This window comes from Acomys minous (genome assembly GCF_964271855.1).
Source record: "Acomys minous genome assembly, chromosome: 16".
NCBI lineage: Eukaryota > Metazoa > Chordata > Mammalia > Rodentia > Muridae > Acomys > Acomys minous.
Genome location: NC_140498.1, coordinates 23,301,555 through 23,317,593, shown reverse-complemented (window position 1 = coordinate 23,317,593; position 16,039 = coordinate 23,301,555). Strand labels below are relative to the sequence as shown.

At 38.6% G+C, this 16,039-nt stretch overlaps 1 protein-coding gene and 1 long non-coding RNA gene across 2 annotated transcripts in view; one reads left to right on the top strand and one right to left on the bottom strand.

The window, feature by feature from the left end:
* Positions 1-16,039, top strand: part of LOC311585807 — a 948,711-nt gene that overhangs the window by 376,741 nt on the left and 555,931 nt on the right. The window lies entirely within an intron of this gene.
* SGCD (sarcoglycan delta) overlaps positions 1-16,039 on the bottom strand; it is a 916,564-nt gene that overhangs the window by 469,156 nt on the left and 431,369 nt on the right. The gene's annotated exons all lie outside the window — the stretch shown is intronic.

Here is a 16,039-nt window from a genome sequence, read left to right as displayed (position 1 = left end):
AACATATATCACATCCCTAATTATGTCAGCTTTATGACATAAATAATGTGGTCAGCATATATTGTACACATCATTTATTTTTGTTTATTCCTTATGACATAAGTGATGACTGGATAAAACCCATATGTTAAAAGATACACTGCCGCAAATCACTTTACTGTAAAAACATATTCCAAGTTACCTTAAAGTCATAACCAACAAGTTGTAGCGTTATCATTCTTGATGAAAGAAATATGAGGTATGATTGAAAAAAAGGAAGAAAGACAGAAAAGGAAGGAAGGAAGGAAGAAATAAAGAAAGAAAGAATAGTAAAGATAGCTCTTACCTCAAAGGAGAAAATATGAAAACCATGGCCTGGGAATATGGACATAGATTTGGGTTTCCACAAATGCCATATTCAAATGTGGTAATAGTTCAATGAATTTTTATAGTAATATAACAAAGAATATAACAAACCAGTAAAGACACTTGTAGAGTACATTGGTTGGTACATCAGGTAGGCAGGTTGTAGGAAAACAGGGAGATCTCACTACAGATTTCAGATTTTTTTCTGATGGCATTCTTTAGTATTTTGGTTTGCAGAAGTCTTTTTGTACCATTCTAAGGGTTTACCTAATAGTCACAAAGATTTCAGGTTATGTCTAGAAGAGGGTAACACTTGGGTATTCAGAAGAATAAAGATGGTCTAAGAAAATGCAGTTCTAGATGTGCAGCCTTCCCATTTCTTCATGTCCCTGAAGATCAACTTGGGTGTCACAGCTCCTTTCCAAGAATTATTTTATACAGTGTCAAAAATTTGGATTTTTAAAAAAATCCTTTAAAAATCCTTTATTTTATTCAATGGGACCCAATATTTATATCACCTAGCTGCTGTATAAATTATGTTCAAAGATTATTGTGCTGACTATGTAGACCAGTTATCTGGAAGATTCAATGGATGTTACAGTTGTAAAAGTCTGTAATGAGTTGATACACAAAGCCTGAATTTACTAGTAAACCATAATTTGGATTTTAGATCCAGAATCTAAGCATAGAATAAAAATAGATTGTTAAAAGTCAAGAGGAAGGCATTTGATATCCCTCAATTATTTTAATAGAGAGGTTATACAAAGAAATGGGTCAGGAGATATAGATTAAAGAGACCAAGGGTGTTTTAGACCTGGGGAAAACAGCTCCAGATTTTCCCAGCACTATTCAATTCTTATCTGCTGTAGGATATGGCTGGCATAACCTGCCCTCTACCCTGAACTTTGCAGAGCAGAGGCTTTTCCTTCCCCTTCACCATGTAATCTGGACATTTTGTTGCTCTTCCTTTCTCTCTGTCTCTCTCTCTCTGTTTCTCTCTCTGTCTCTCTCTCTGCCCCATTTCCCTCTCCCTCTCCTTCTCCCTCTCCCTCCCTTTATGGTCACTCAGGCCCTAACTTTTCTTCCCTTCTATCCCCATACTTCTATAATAAATCTCTCCATATCAGATCTGTTTTCTTACTTACTCTATTTAATGAAAACAATTGGGGTTGAAACACAATGCGCTCTTCTGTTGTCTTCACTTCAGACTCCCATACAAAAAATTTTTTTTCCTTCCTATATCCCTTCATCTTTGTGTAAGCTTTTTAGTGACCTTCCCACCATCACCTACTCCACAAGAATCAGCTTTCTCAAGATGGTCACTTAGACAAGCAGCTATGCCCAGTACCTCTGATTTGTGCTTATATGCCAACAAAAGGCAACTATGATAAACCACAGAGGCAGACACGAGACTGGATACAACTCCTAGGGCTGAGAACAGATAAATAACATTGAACTTATCAGAAATGAGAAGTTTCAAAAAAGTCCCATGACAGTGAGGATTTAGGTGTCTAAGCCAAGGCCTATCCTGAGAAGAGCTAATGCTTGTAAATGCTAGGAGAGGTCCCATCAAGCAGAAATCTACCCTTGAAGAAAAGGAAGGTGTTATGACTTTTACTCTGTGGATGTGAGAAGATGTTAGAAGCTGACATCAACAAATGGAAAAACCAGAACATGCCCTAATTCTAGAACTCATGCTGAGAGGTAGGATGGAGCAGAGTAAGAAAAGACAAGGCTTTTTTCCAGCCCAGCACTTTCCAGTTGTCTTATACTTTAGTGGGAAGGAAATAGTAGTCAGGAATCAATCACAAATGGGGATATGCCTCCCTAAATTCAGCCACAGTAATGCAAAAGAAGAAAAGTTGTTGAGTGATTCTTGTGTTCAACGACAACGTATCCATAAAATAATGTATGTATGTATGTATGTATGTATGTATGTATGTATGTATGTATATATACACTCTAACATGTTCAATGAGGGTTTCCCTTCACAGTAAGAGAATGAATATACAAATGACTTAATATTCATAGCAATTTCTGGTGTTTTCCAACTCTTAAAAAGGTGACAATTTTTCTCTCATTACAGAAAAGGGCTAACTTGGATGACTAGCCTGTTAAGTGATATCATCTAACATTTAGATATAAAAACCTCTGGTATATTTTCAGGACCTCTCAGAAAAAAATTTCTCATTCACAACAATTCTCCTAATAGCATCAGGAAGAAAACACAAACTTTTGTTTTCCTGGCTAAACAATGAATAATGAGGATCATATGGACACATACCGTAAGACTAAAGAATATTTTTTTTCTTTTTAAATGTAGTAATAGTTGTGTGCAAGAGGTTAGCATGGGTTTAAGTAAGGTTTTCAGAACAAATCTAAATTAATAATTTCCTGGTTAAAAGTTTTGAAACACTATTCACAATGAAAACTAGAAAAACATTTGTTAGCGAAAATGTATTTTCTAAGGACATTAACATATTACAATTATAGGTATTGCTGTAGTTGATTTCTTTGATGTCTTCCAGTGTTATTCTTGGTGTGATGAATGTATTCATTCCCTTCCCGCCATCAATACCACAAACACAGTGATTATTGAGCATTTGCTACCTGATCTCTATATATAATATATGCAAATGAGATTTCTCCTCATAACAATATTATGAGAGTGGTGCTTTTCTTCTCCCTTTGTATATTTTTGTGTGTGCTCATCATAAATGGTTTAACCACTTGCCAAAGATCTGTAGCAAAGGCAGAAACAGGGGTTTAAAGGAGCTTAATTTCTTAAGAGCCTTAGATTATTACAGTGCAATATCATGTCATTAATCAGTTTATGTTGTTTTACAATTGACCTGTTTAAACTCTATTATAATGTTAATCACTTTGAGGTCTTATATTGATCAACTGAAGCCCTCATTATTTGTGGTCTCACTGTGTCACTTCTTCTGTAGGTTTATATGTGTAACATCCTTAAATTATTAAAACACAGTACAGTACGGTACATTTCACTGCTTTTTCCTTTCATAGTGTAAATTAAGTTATGGCAAAGCTGCTAATTTCCAAACAATAAAAACAGCGCAAGATTTCACATATAAAGTACATCCTTTTACAGAGAACTTTAATTGCTCAAATAATTTAAATAGTGAAATATTGGGCCAGCCAGATGGCTCTCTGGTCCTAGGGCACACATGGTTGGTTGAGAGAACTGATGCCCTTAGATTCTGACCAGATGATCTAGTTAGCTAGGTTGCCCAGTAAATTCCCTGCATCTGCCTCCCAAGAGCCAATGTTACAAAGCTTGTCTGGATCTTCTACGGGTTATTGGTATCTGATACTTACCCAGGAAGCCCTTTATCCACACAGTCAGCTTTCCACCCCTGCCCTGCATTTTGGTACAAGGAATTTCCTATAGCTGCAGGCCTGTGTGCCAGATGTTAGCAACACTATTATTGCTACTGTGCTACCCTGTAGCCATCAAACTGATCATTGAACCCCTTTTCAAGAGTTCAAATGCCACCTATGACTGTAAAGGTCTATCCACATATAATATGAAGCCAGCAAAGCACTCAAGTAAAGATACAACAACTTATGGCTTCTGATGATGAAAGAATGAAGTTCTTCCCGTATGTGTGTTGATGGGTCTTCATTAAGGAGAATGGCTATTTTAATATCAGTTTCTGGTAAACAGAGAATTCTGGGACAAGAGTAGGAGACCTGGCCTAATGCTTTGGATAAAGAAGGAACTAGGCATTCCTTTCTGAATTTCTTCTGTCAGTTCTGGTCTGAAAGGAGGCTAGACATGTGAGCAGGTAAGAGGTATGCATTCTCATATGCACAAAGTCAGAGGCCAGTCAACTGGGGATATATAAATAATCTCAAGGGTCATAACGTTAATAAGGCAAGAAATGGGGGAAAATCTAGCTATTTATTCAAATTAAACCCAACTATGTCGTAAAACAAATGTAGGGAGCTATGTGTTCCTGAATTCCACAAATATTAAGAAAAAGGTTGAAAGTGGTTCTAACAGTGTTCATTTTCAGCTGGACAACATTTGGAATACAATTCCCTAGGAGAAAAGCCTCCAGGAAAATCTGAGAAAGATTATGTATCCTGTGGACACGCCTGTGAGGGATTAACTTCATTAGACTCATTGATATGAGAAGATTCATCTTACTTGTTGGCAGGACTATGCCTTGGGTAAGGATTGTATATTGTATAAATGGAGAAAGTGGGCTGAACACCACCACTATTCACGGCTCCCTGAGTACTGATTCTATGTGACCAGTGGCTTTAACTGCCTGTTGCCTTAGCTTCCATGCTATGATGGAAGTACATAGTTCCAGTACCCTAGAACCATGGCCTAACAAGTTCCTTTTCCTTTGAGTTGGTTTGGTCATGATATCTTATCACTGCCATGGAAAGCATACCTAAAACACTGGTAGTCTTGTGCTGACTTGAGAAAGTACTTAGAAAAAGAAACTTGAAGCACAAAATCCAGAGACTCTTTTCTATGATCATCATTGAAAAATCCAGCTTTGATTATAAAAGAAAAAACAGTAAATTGTGCTGATTGGACTACGTTAGATGGAGATTAGCAACCACTGTCTGAGGGGAAAGAGTGATGTGTATGCATTTAACTGGTTAAAAAAACCTAACAACAATGGATTTTATGATACATGAAATATTTATGAAGCTAGATTCCCAGCCTACACAAATCACATCTTTTTGGGACATAGGAAGACTCATTAGTTTATAATATGGTTCCACAATTGACTATGGAATAGAGGCCTAGTAGGAACAGAAGCCACAGAGTCTAAAGTATGTCCTACCACTCCTTTCATTGAAGTTTGACAACTCTTAAAAATAACCAATAGAGTACCCTTCGAGTATGTGCTCACTATCAAAATTGTCTAATTACTCTGGAGTATTTGTGTAATTTTGCTGATACATCACTTGGGACAACTGCCAAGTGTTTAAATGCATTATTTTAGCAGGTTCCCTCAAGAAGGGTTGGGTAGGTTTCTGTTTGCTCTCTTGGGCTACAGATGCTTATTTTCATTGGGAGTTGATTATAAGTTATTATTGGTTTTATACAGAGAGAAAACTAGGTTGGACTCAGGGACGTCTCTCTTTTCCTTTATCATTCTTTCATAGGTAAGGAGATAGGAACTGAAAAAAGAAAGAAGGATACAGAAACATATAGGGATGATAGAACAAAAAGTAGATCATTGAATCTACTCCCCAACTTAAGGCCTTATCTGTTACTCGCCAATAAGGTTATTTTTTAATTCATTGGTATAGAATTTTGTATATTGATGAAAAATAAGTTTAATTTTTATACATTGGTATAGAATTCAAATTTAAGATTATTCTCCACACACATATATATTTCTACTCTAATATGAGGTATTGTTTCCATCTAACTCAATTATAATACAAGGTTTGCTTCCAATACCTTGAAATTGGTATTGCAGGCTGTTTAGGATAATTAAGTAATACAAGATAATTGTTAGTTGATCAAATCATGGTCATGTCAGTTACTAGTCTAGTTTTATCACAAGAATATATAACCTAGGTTTAACAGATAGATATGACTCTATAGATATATAAAGTAAAATAGATAAGATCCTCAAAAGCCTCAGAGACCTACAGAATATGACATCTAAAGTTTTTAAATTATTCTAAAGATTCTTTGACAACAAGACAGGTTAACTCCTGGCAGCAACCAGCCTACCTCAAAGAAGATGATGAGCATCAAAGAATCTCCTTATGGAGATGGCTTCAAATGTGGCAAACAAGTCACTGTGCAAAAATCCTCATTTCTGCCACAGACAGAATTCTGCCTAAAAATGGACAAACTTGGATGCAGGCAGAGTTGACAGCCAAACCTCTGCCAAGACAGGGTAAACAAATCCTCAATAGTTCCTGCCTCACAAATATGTCTGTCAGATATATTGGGCCAGAAGGCTGAAGATGACGCTCCAAGATTATAGAGTGTTTTGGATGACTGTTCAGGTGGCAAACTGTCTCTGTCATTTTTTCATTTTGGAAGCTGCTAACCTGCACTTCCAGTTAACTCAGATAATTAAGTTTTAGTCCTTCTCAAGTCTCTGATGGGGTTGAAGATGAGATAATTTAGTCTTACAAGTAAGCTTAGTTGGTTAGGGGTTAAGATGATTTTTTTAGATCTAGTAGATGTTTTAAGTTAATAGAGATAAGATATAATAGATATTAATTTTTATTCAGAATTTTAGACTCAACATGATAGGAAAAATGTTTACTTCAAGGTTGCCAAATACAATTAGCCGAAACACTATGAATGTAACATTTATATAATTCCTGATTGTTTCATGGTTCTTCCTGAAGTATGTAGTTTATTTTTTATGTGTATTAATATAAGTGTATATGTTTAAAAAAGAAATATAATAAAAATTCAGAAGGAAAACAAAGATCACCCCCTTTAAGAGACTACCCCAACATTCTCAAACTATCTATTCTAATTGTCCCTAGCCTACAAAACAGCACTCCTCTTAGCAAGAAGAGATAACTGGCCTTTCTCTTTAGATTCTTAAGTCTCTAGACCTCAAGTGACCTGCTGATTTCCTCAAACATTGTCATTCATCTTAGAAGTGCATCGCCAGTAAAGCTTCTGTCTTCCTGCTGCTGTGTCTCTTTTTCCAATGTTGAGAAGGAAGGCAGATGGAACTAAATAAGGCATTCGCAAGCCTCTCTGTGGGCTGCTGATGGCCAGCCTGGCTCTCCTTCAACTCAGCTGCAAAAAGTGATTGGCTGGTTGCCACGGAGGGAGCCCCGGAGCAGGAGCACTCAGCTGTGATTCTGACCGACAGCTTCCTTGTCTGTCTTAAGGTTTCCTACTTTGTTATACAGTTCCTAATTTGTTAATACAGTTAAGGTTGTAACTGTATAACAAATAAGGATGGGAACTAAAGAGCCATGAATGGCTTTTTTTCTGTTTGCCTCAATAGGTGATGGGGTGAAGCTGGGACACAGATAAATAACCCTGGGCAATAAAGACAGAAGCGACATAGATGGACAGAATAAATTGGTAGGCATATTCTCCATTCACATCCTAGGAATCCTGGAGTTTAATTTCAACACAGCTCTCACAGGTTTGTTCTGGGAATGACGCGGGTGTAATCTCATTATGAAGGAGTAAACACATTGACATTCTTGTTAATACATGTGCCTTTGATGAGCTTATTCTTTTTAACGCATCTTTGTTGTTTAGTCACCAGTGTTCTAACACATGAAAGTCTAGAACTTTTACTCAAGGAACATTCGCATCCCAAAATGGAAACCTCAATTTAGTATCTTGCTGTCCTTTCCGAAATTCTTTGTATAATACAACTCTTGTTGTTGTTGTTGTTGTTGTTATTATTATTATTATTATTATTATTATTATTATTATTATTATTATTTATTGGCTTTTTGATACAGGATATTTCTACATAGCCTTGGCTGTCCTGAACTCACTTTGTAGACCAGGCTTGTCTGGAACTCACAGAGACCCACCTGCCTCTGCCTCCTGAATGCTGAGATCAAACTCGTGCGCTACCACGCCTAGCCATAACTTCAGTTATTAGAGAAGGTAACAGGTGGCACACTGCTATTATTTTATGCATCACATACTCTCCAAAGCCAAGAACACTGTCAGTGACGTAAAACATGGCTCACCCTTTGATGCGCTCATCTAACTTAGACAATCATTGGGAAAAGCAATGAACTTTAAGTTCTCCATCTGTATTGCATGAAATGTATAAAAGTTGTACATAGTCAAGGTGATATTACTCAGGGAAGAACATTTCTCCGAAGATTATGCTCTCAGATTTTAAGTATTAAAGGAAAGCAATGGAAGGTAATTCCTCCCCATGGATTTGAATTGGTTTAGGAGTAGAAAAATCTCTCTAGCTAGTACAAGTGCTCCTGTAGAACAGCGCATCTACAAGGGCTAAGCATGACTTCCGTTCTGCTCTTTCTTTGTTCCCACAGGAAGTATCACTTTCTTATAAACTGTCCTACGTGCTTGATAATATTTTTTTACTGCTCTGTTCAAGCACAGACTCCACAAGATCAGGTTTTTTGTTTTGTTTTTGGAATTTTTTCCCCTAACACACACTCTAGAATCATGCTGTGTGCATAATAGGCACTTTCAATGAGATTTTACATGTGGAGTACCTTTTTTATTTATTCTAAGTAAATACCAATCAATTTCATAGGGTAAAATTTAGAATGTCCCTTTATTCTTCTTTCAACCCACCATTAGCTTATTTTACTTATGTAAAAAGGTTCTTTTTAGTAGGTGTTACATGTCTTTCTAGGCTTACTTTTCATCAACTCTTGATTCATTTAATAAACATTTAGAGAGGACCTACTATTTGCCAAATATTCTTTTAGAAAATTTCTCCAGCCATGGTATTTTCTCCAGTGGAACCTGAGTACAGACTCCTAGGCTGTCACAATTAACAGAACAGATGTACACTGTACAGCCAAAGGCCCCTAATTCATAGGGCCATCTGGATAGAATAAGTGAACCAGCCAGCCACAGGCTGCTACAGAATCTCTTCCATTCCAGGTAACAGCAATCAATCCAAAGTTCAAAGACAGGATTCTGATACAAGGCAGAAAGGGAAACCAAGTAGAGACTGGCTTGAAGCTCTGGGTCTACGTTTGTCAACACAGTTGTTAGCCAAGGCACATTCGCCGAGGGAGTGAGAGCGACATGCCCTGCCTTGCTTGGTGCTTCCAGGCAGAGTCAGCAGGTGTTTAAGTAAGTGTTGTAACTCACGCATTTAATGTTTTCACGGCAGTCACTGTACTGAGCAGCTTTAATAAGCTTGGACTCAGTGTGACTCTCTTATGTTCATCCTCTAGCAGCAGCATGAAACAGAATCTAGCAAACAGAGAGTCTGGTGATTCATGTCTTTTGGGATGGCCTCATTTGTTGTCCTGATTTATCTTTCTCCTTCTGTGCCCTTCATCTCTTTATCTTCCAATAAATAATTGCCACAGTGTTTCTGATGGATAAGCCTTGGCTGTGCATTTTTTCTCTCTGTCTCTCTGTCTCTGTCTCTCTGTGTCTCTCTTTCTCTCTCTCTCTTTCTCACTCTCTCATAATAGAGGGTCTTTACCCTTTACCATTTTTTTCTACAAAAGAATGGCTTTTTATTACTTAAATGACCTATGCACCCATTATTTCCTAATTCTTAGTTTGTGCCTGTTTTGTTAGATCATCACTATGTTTTTGTCGAGCTCCTAAAGTCCATGGCATCTGTGCATGGCAAATCCTGCTTAGGTCTCCAGATGAGTCTTCTGGTATTTTGTACTATCACACCCTGCTTTCTTGTTGCTGATAACCAGACATTTTTCTGCTTTAAAACAAATAGGCAAGCAAAACAAACAGACAACTATAAAATAAAAGAACTACTTCACTGTCAGGGACATATCATTATCACCTACATGGAAGGTGCCAATGGAGCTCAAAGTTCTAGAACTTTTGCAGTGCAGGATTCAAACATGCATATACAAATAATAATCCCATCCATGAACTAATGACAGACACAACCAAGGACTGCTAAGGTTTTTACATGTCGAGAAAGGAAGTCATCTAGAATCCCTTTGTAACACAGGAGAATTCCTGTAAGTGGTCCTGGTGAGACTGATTCTTTTAGCTCTAGCATAGGTTCTCCCTTTAAGGAAGAGCTTCTTCATGCACAGAGTGTGACCTTCATTCTATTCTCCTTTTACTTTAACATAGCACAAGTCACCTTTTAATAGTGTACGCTTTGCTTAATTATATTTATTTATGTTTCATACCTCTTGTTAGGATGTCAGCTCCACACAGGCAAAGTCGATATCAATATGTAAGTACTGTGAGTAAGGCCTGGCGTATCACATATGCAAGAAAATATGTCAAGTGAATGAACGACTTAGTACTCTTGGGGATAAATACGTAGCAAGCATGGTAGAAGACTTTCCTAGCACACATGGAGCTGTAGTTTAAACTTATAGCCCCAGTGTGCTGTGTACCTGTCATCCCTGCACTCAGGATGTAAACACGGAAGGACCAGAAATACAAGATCTTTTTCTACCTACAAAGAAAGTATGAGGCCAGCATGAAATACATGAGGTCCTTTATTGTTATTTTTTTTAAAAAACTGAATATCTTTTTCCATATGAATGAAACTCTCAAGGCCTTTGGCACCAAGATGAGGGCATTGAGATATCTTCTGTACAAAAATTCCGGAAGCACTTTCTGGGCTAATCCTTCACTAGTGTGACCCCTAAGTACTTGAGAGTGCCTTTAAATCCAGCACAGACATTTCACACAGCTCCCCTGAATCCAGCATTTATAACTATCCTTGTTAAAAGCAGATGTCTTAGTACAGCTGTATCTACTGCTCTGCAGTCCCTGGGGAAGATGGTGGCCTCCAGGGTACTCTGTCAATATGATACATATATTGGGGCAGGATCATTGCTTCATATTAAGCAGTCCTGCCGAGATGAATTTTTCATTAAGCTACCACTGGCAAGCTCCTTCCTCATCTCATTTCAACGCTCTTCACAATCTTTCAGCAGCTTGAATTCCCTCTCTTCTTAAAAAAAACTTATCACAACAGTTAACCTTGTCACTGTACTAAGTACTTTGGCGTTTATGATACGAAGAATGTGGGCAATACTGTCCTTTTGCCATGTGCCCTACGAGGAGGCCGCCACAGAGAGGGTAAGCAAGTCCTCTAAGGCCACATAACTAGTAAGGCAGCTCTGATACTCATAGCCATACAGCGTCATTCCACAGACCATGCATACACAAGCTACGTCAACTGTTCTAGAAAAGAAGATGCTGTTTTAATATACATCTTAGATTCTCTCAAGTATCCCCTGCTTGTTTTCTGGTTTTATACTAGGAAGGCATCTACTAGTTATTCTCTACCAAAAGCCTTTGAATTAAATGCATATTCACACTCTATGAAGAAGAGTTTACTAGTGTTACCCTTTGGAGGAATTGTCTGCACTGCACTGGCTGAGCTTAATGATGCTTAGCAAACACGCTCTTACATGGCCCGACAAATCAGTGTCTTAGCAACTTTTCTATTGCTGTGATAAAAAACACCTTGACCAAAGCAGTTAATGTGCTTAGGGTTCTCAAGTGTTAGAGTCCATGACAGCAGGACAAATGCATGGCTGCAGGCACAGAGGAGTTCACATCTGAAGCAAGCACCAAATACAGCGCCCTGGAAATGGCCTAGGTTTTTGAAACCTCAAAGCATGCTCCAGTGTGACATGCCTTCTCTAACAAAGCCTTACCTCCTAATCCATCCCAAACAGTTCCACCAATTCGGGACCCAAGTATCTAAACATAGGAGCCTTTGGGGGGCCATTCTCATTCAGACTAACACAACAAGAAGGGAATGGTAATAATTCTGCAATATCTCAGTTTTAGTCTCCATGATAATAAAGTTACTATTGCGTTAATCCCCTACCTACCCAACATAATCTAAAAAAACAAACAACAGAACAAAAACCTCCTTGTCTTATTTTTATTTCTTTACTTTTTATGATGGTTCCATGTATACATGTAATGAACTTTGGTTGTTTTCAAATCCCATTCCCCCTTTTGAATTATTATTTTTTTCTCTTGCCCCCAATTTATCAGGTAATTTTGAAGAGACTGGTCCTTTTTGGCTCCCTGTTTCAGTTTTCTTTAGTGTTCTCTCTCTCTCTCTCTCTCTCTCTCTCTCTCTCTCTCTCTCTCTCTCTCTCTCTGTGTGTGTGTGTGTGTGTGTGTGTGTGTGTGTTTGTGTGATGAATGAGATATGATTACATAATTTGAGATATGAATATGCCTGTGCCCATCACACCTATCTTTTAATGAGGCACTACCTGTGCCCTTGAAGCTTACTTCTTAAGGAGAGGACGAAAATACTATGAAAAGAAAACAGAAATCAATTCTTGGTCTTTGGGTTTTCAAAACACAGCCTCCTAGGATAGGATTCTCCTAGAATAGAATCAAAATTACTCATAAGCAAAGAGCACTGATTTGGAAAAACTTCGATAACTAAAGGTCAGGCTGTTTAATTTAGCCCCATTTTCCCCATCAAATGGGATAGTAACTCCCAACTTAGAGGAGAAGCAAAGGGCAGGTTCATGAAAGGGGCTGTGAGTTAGTGACCACACAAGTTCATGGCAACTTGGAAGTGAGAAAATGGAGAGCATTTCCTGTAATTCAGATGAGGGGCCAGTTGAACAATTCAAACCCAGAAAATACCTCTTATGTGTATATAAAATGATGCATAGGTGTTACATAAAAATTCTAGGAAGCCACTGAACTGGTATTGGTTTTATACCAGCCTAAGTACAGCCAAAGCAAACCACTTCCAGGGCTCACTCACCAAACCAAAGAAAAATACTTATCCAACCAGAGAAGCATCATGGAAGAATCCCAGCCAAATATCTCCAACTGGCCAGTGTCCATGGCTATGATAATTAACTTTACTTTGCTTTCACTATTCCAAGAGGAAGAGGAGGAGGAGGCTGTTGATGCTAACCAATTAGTTCTCTTTAAAAATGAGAGGTCCCGCTCAAACTAAGGCACCAGCCAAAGACAATACACGCGGTAAACCTTAAACCTCTACCCAGATCTAGCCAATGGTCAGAACATTCTCCACAGTAGAGTAGAGAGTGGGATATGACTTTCTCACATACTCTGGTGCCCCACATTTGACCATGTCCCCTGGAGGAGGAGACCTGGTGGCACTCAGAGGAAGGACAGCAGGTTACCAAGAAGAGACTTGATACCCTATGAACATATACAGGGGGAGGTAATCCCCCTCAGCAACAGTCATAGGGGAGGGGAATAAGGGGAAAATGGGAGGGAGGGAAGAATGGGAGGATACAAGGGATGGGATAACCATTGAGATGTAACAAGAATAAATTAATAAAAAAAGGAAAAAAAAACATGAAGAAAAAAAATAAAGTACTAACAATTTGTTTGGAAAAAAAAATGACCATCCTTTCTCTCTGGCCCAACTTTACAAGAAAGATAACCTTCAAGTGATAGATTTATTTTTCAGTTCTGCTTCTGCTTTCTTGTTCCCCATTCTGTTCATAAATCACCCTCTCTAGTTTGGGTTATTGAAATATTTAACTATATGCTGTGAGATGAAACGTTGTCCAAGTCTACAAATGTAAAGTCAATTATGGCCTTTACTTAATTTTTTTGTTATTGTGCCTATTTAGAGTCCATGGGCAGAGAGGGTACTATGTGGCCTGATCATTCAGGGACAAAACAGTGCCCTACTCTCAGAAAGTAGTAGTAACCTAGGAAGAATGAAGGGCTGCCAGAAATGACTTCCTTAAGCTAACAGAATGATCGTGTGTTTTCTTTTTTTTATTATTTTTCTTTCCAAGACAGGATTTCTCTGTGTAGCCTTTGCTGTCCTGGACTTGCTTTGTAGACCAGGCTAGCTTCGAACTCACAGAGATCTGCCTGCCTCTGCCTCCGTAGTGCTGGGACGAACGCCCGGCTGAGCTCCTGTTTTCTAAAGCATTTTGGAAAGCTCCGAAGGAGAACTAGCCTTGAACTTAGGCATAAGGGATGAGTTCATGGTATATTGAAGGATAACAGAATACACGGCAAAAGGAGTGCCAATCACGGAGCAACTGCGCCGTTTCCGCCCCAACTCCCACCCTCCATGTCTTTCACCCCATACCATCCTCCGAGTCAACCCCATGGATGTGTACTGTCATAGCTTGAGCCAGAATGTCACTGGTGATGATGACCAACTCTGCATCAGGGAAGGTAAGTAAATGGTAAATTAAACAGAGAGGGCAATGCAGACTTGGAGGCAGGAATCTCTGCCAGCAGCAGTCATCATGAGAATGACTGATGAAAGAATTCCGAAGAGGATCATACCAGAGCTCACCCATCCAAGCACAGATGTCCAGAGCAGATGAAAAGCATCCCGGGTCCCACATGGATTCTGATACGGCATTTATCAACACAGTAAAGAAAGCACACAGAAGACATGGCTGTATTATTTTGGTTTGTAAACTAAGGCAGTCCGCTGGGCTCTTAAAAGACTCACAATAGGAGTGACATTTGTTGAGGTGCTGCCAGACAGGGCTTTTTGTGCTATTTGTTGAAAATGAATCACAATCATACTGTTCCCTGTAAGTTCTCCTTAGGGGAAACTTAGATGCCAGATTATCCTGAAGCCCCTAAGTTAATTTGTACAAATCAGACAACCACAGGCCTTCATTTTGATCAAAGAGAAAAATAATGATTTTTCCACGCACAGATGTTAAAAAAGCAGAATGCAGGGCTAGAGAAGGATTTAGAAAATTAAGGGAAGATGCACGAGGTGCCATATAATAATGTCCTTTCACTCTCTGACCATCAACACTGCAAGAACATTTTGAACTCAACCACTTCTGTTTCAATTACTTTTGAACAAAAATAATTCAAAGACTTATTTAAAATAAAGATGAAGATTAAAAAAAAAAGAGAGCATGTATACAGAACAACCATTCTGTGACACAGTATGAAGGACACAGGAACACTGAACACTGTTATCTCGGGTGCAATTGTAAGTGCATTGTTCTCATAATTGGTCCTTCCAAACAAGCACTGTGCAGCACCCAGCGTAGCCTCAGGATGATGGCAAGCAGCACTGTGGCATTTGTAAAATGCTCTGAATTGTGTGCTTTCTATGCTATAGAATTTGTGTTTGGGAAACAAACTCTTCCATGGTACAGTCCTTGAACTGGCTTAATTGGAGGTATTTGGGTTACATCAGGGGAGCTCTTGTGAATGAACGGGTGGCTCTTGAGTAAATGAATTCTTGCTTTTGAGAGAACAGGTTAGTGGCTACAGAATGAGTTGTTACAAGGAAAAGTTTCTCTAGGGCTTTTTCTGTCTTCCGGATATCCCCACTTACTCTTCTGCTGTAAGAAGAACAAGCTAAGCTCTTGGACATTTCAACCTATACTATGAGACAAAATGACTATTTTTTATATAAACACTCCAGCCTTGTATGTCCTGTTTTAGCAACAGAAAGCTGCTTAAAAGGCATGGTTGCTTTAAATGGATTTCCACTGAGTTGGTGGCTGTCACTATTTTACCTGTGGGCTGTTGTTAGCATGACCCATGTCTTCTGCTTAGAAACATAAGGAATGTATTGAGGGCTGTGTCACATTAACAAACAGAGAGAGCCAATATATGGAGAAGGTGATCATAGGAGCCAGACACACTCTTTTCTTTTTTTTAATTGAACTTAATCAACTGCTGACACATTAAAAGAATATTCTAGATTTAGGACATTTTACGCATTTGGAACAAGGCACAATGTAGGAATCAGTAAAAATGTGCAGTGTGAGGGGCATGGAAGGGGAGAAAGGAAGAAAAGATAAAGAAGGTGATTTTATCTCAGCTCCAATACACGAGGGAAAGGCAGTTTCTGTACTGTGCAATCCTTGGCATATCCTGTATTTCCAACCATCTCACTACCCAAGGCAAGCAGGAAGGCCAAACTCAGAACCAAGGGGCAGAAAAACATACTTCTACCCTTTGTTGAGGAAAGTACAAAGTCCTGTCGGAAAAGGATAACAGAAATGGATGCAGAAGTGTTGCCACTCACAATCAACCCATCTCAGTCACAGCTGTGGGCCACAGCTG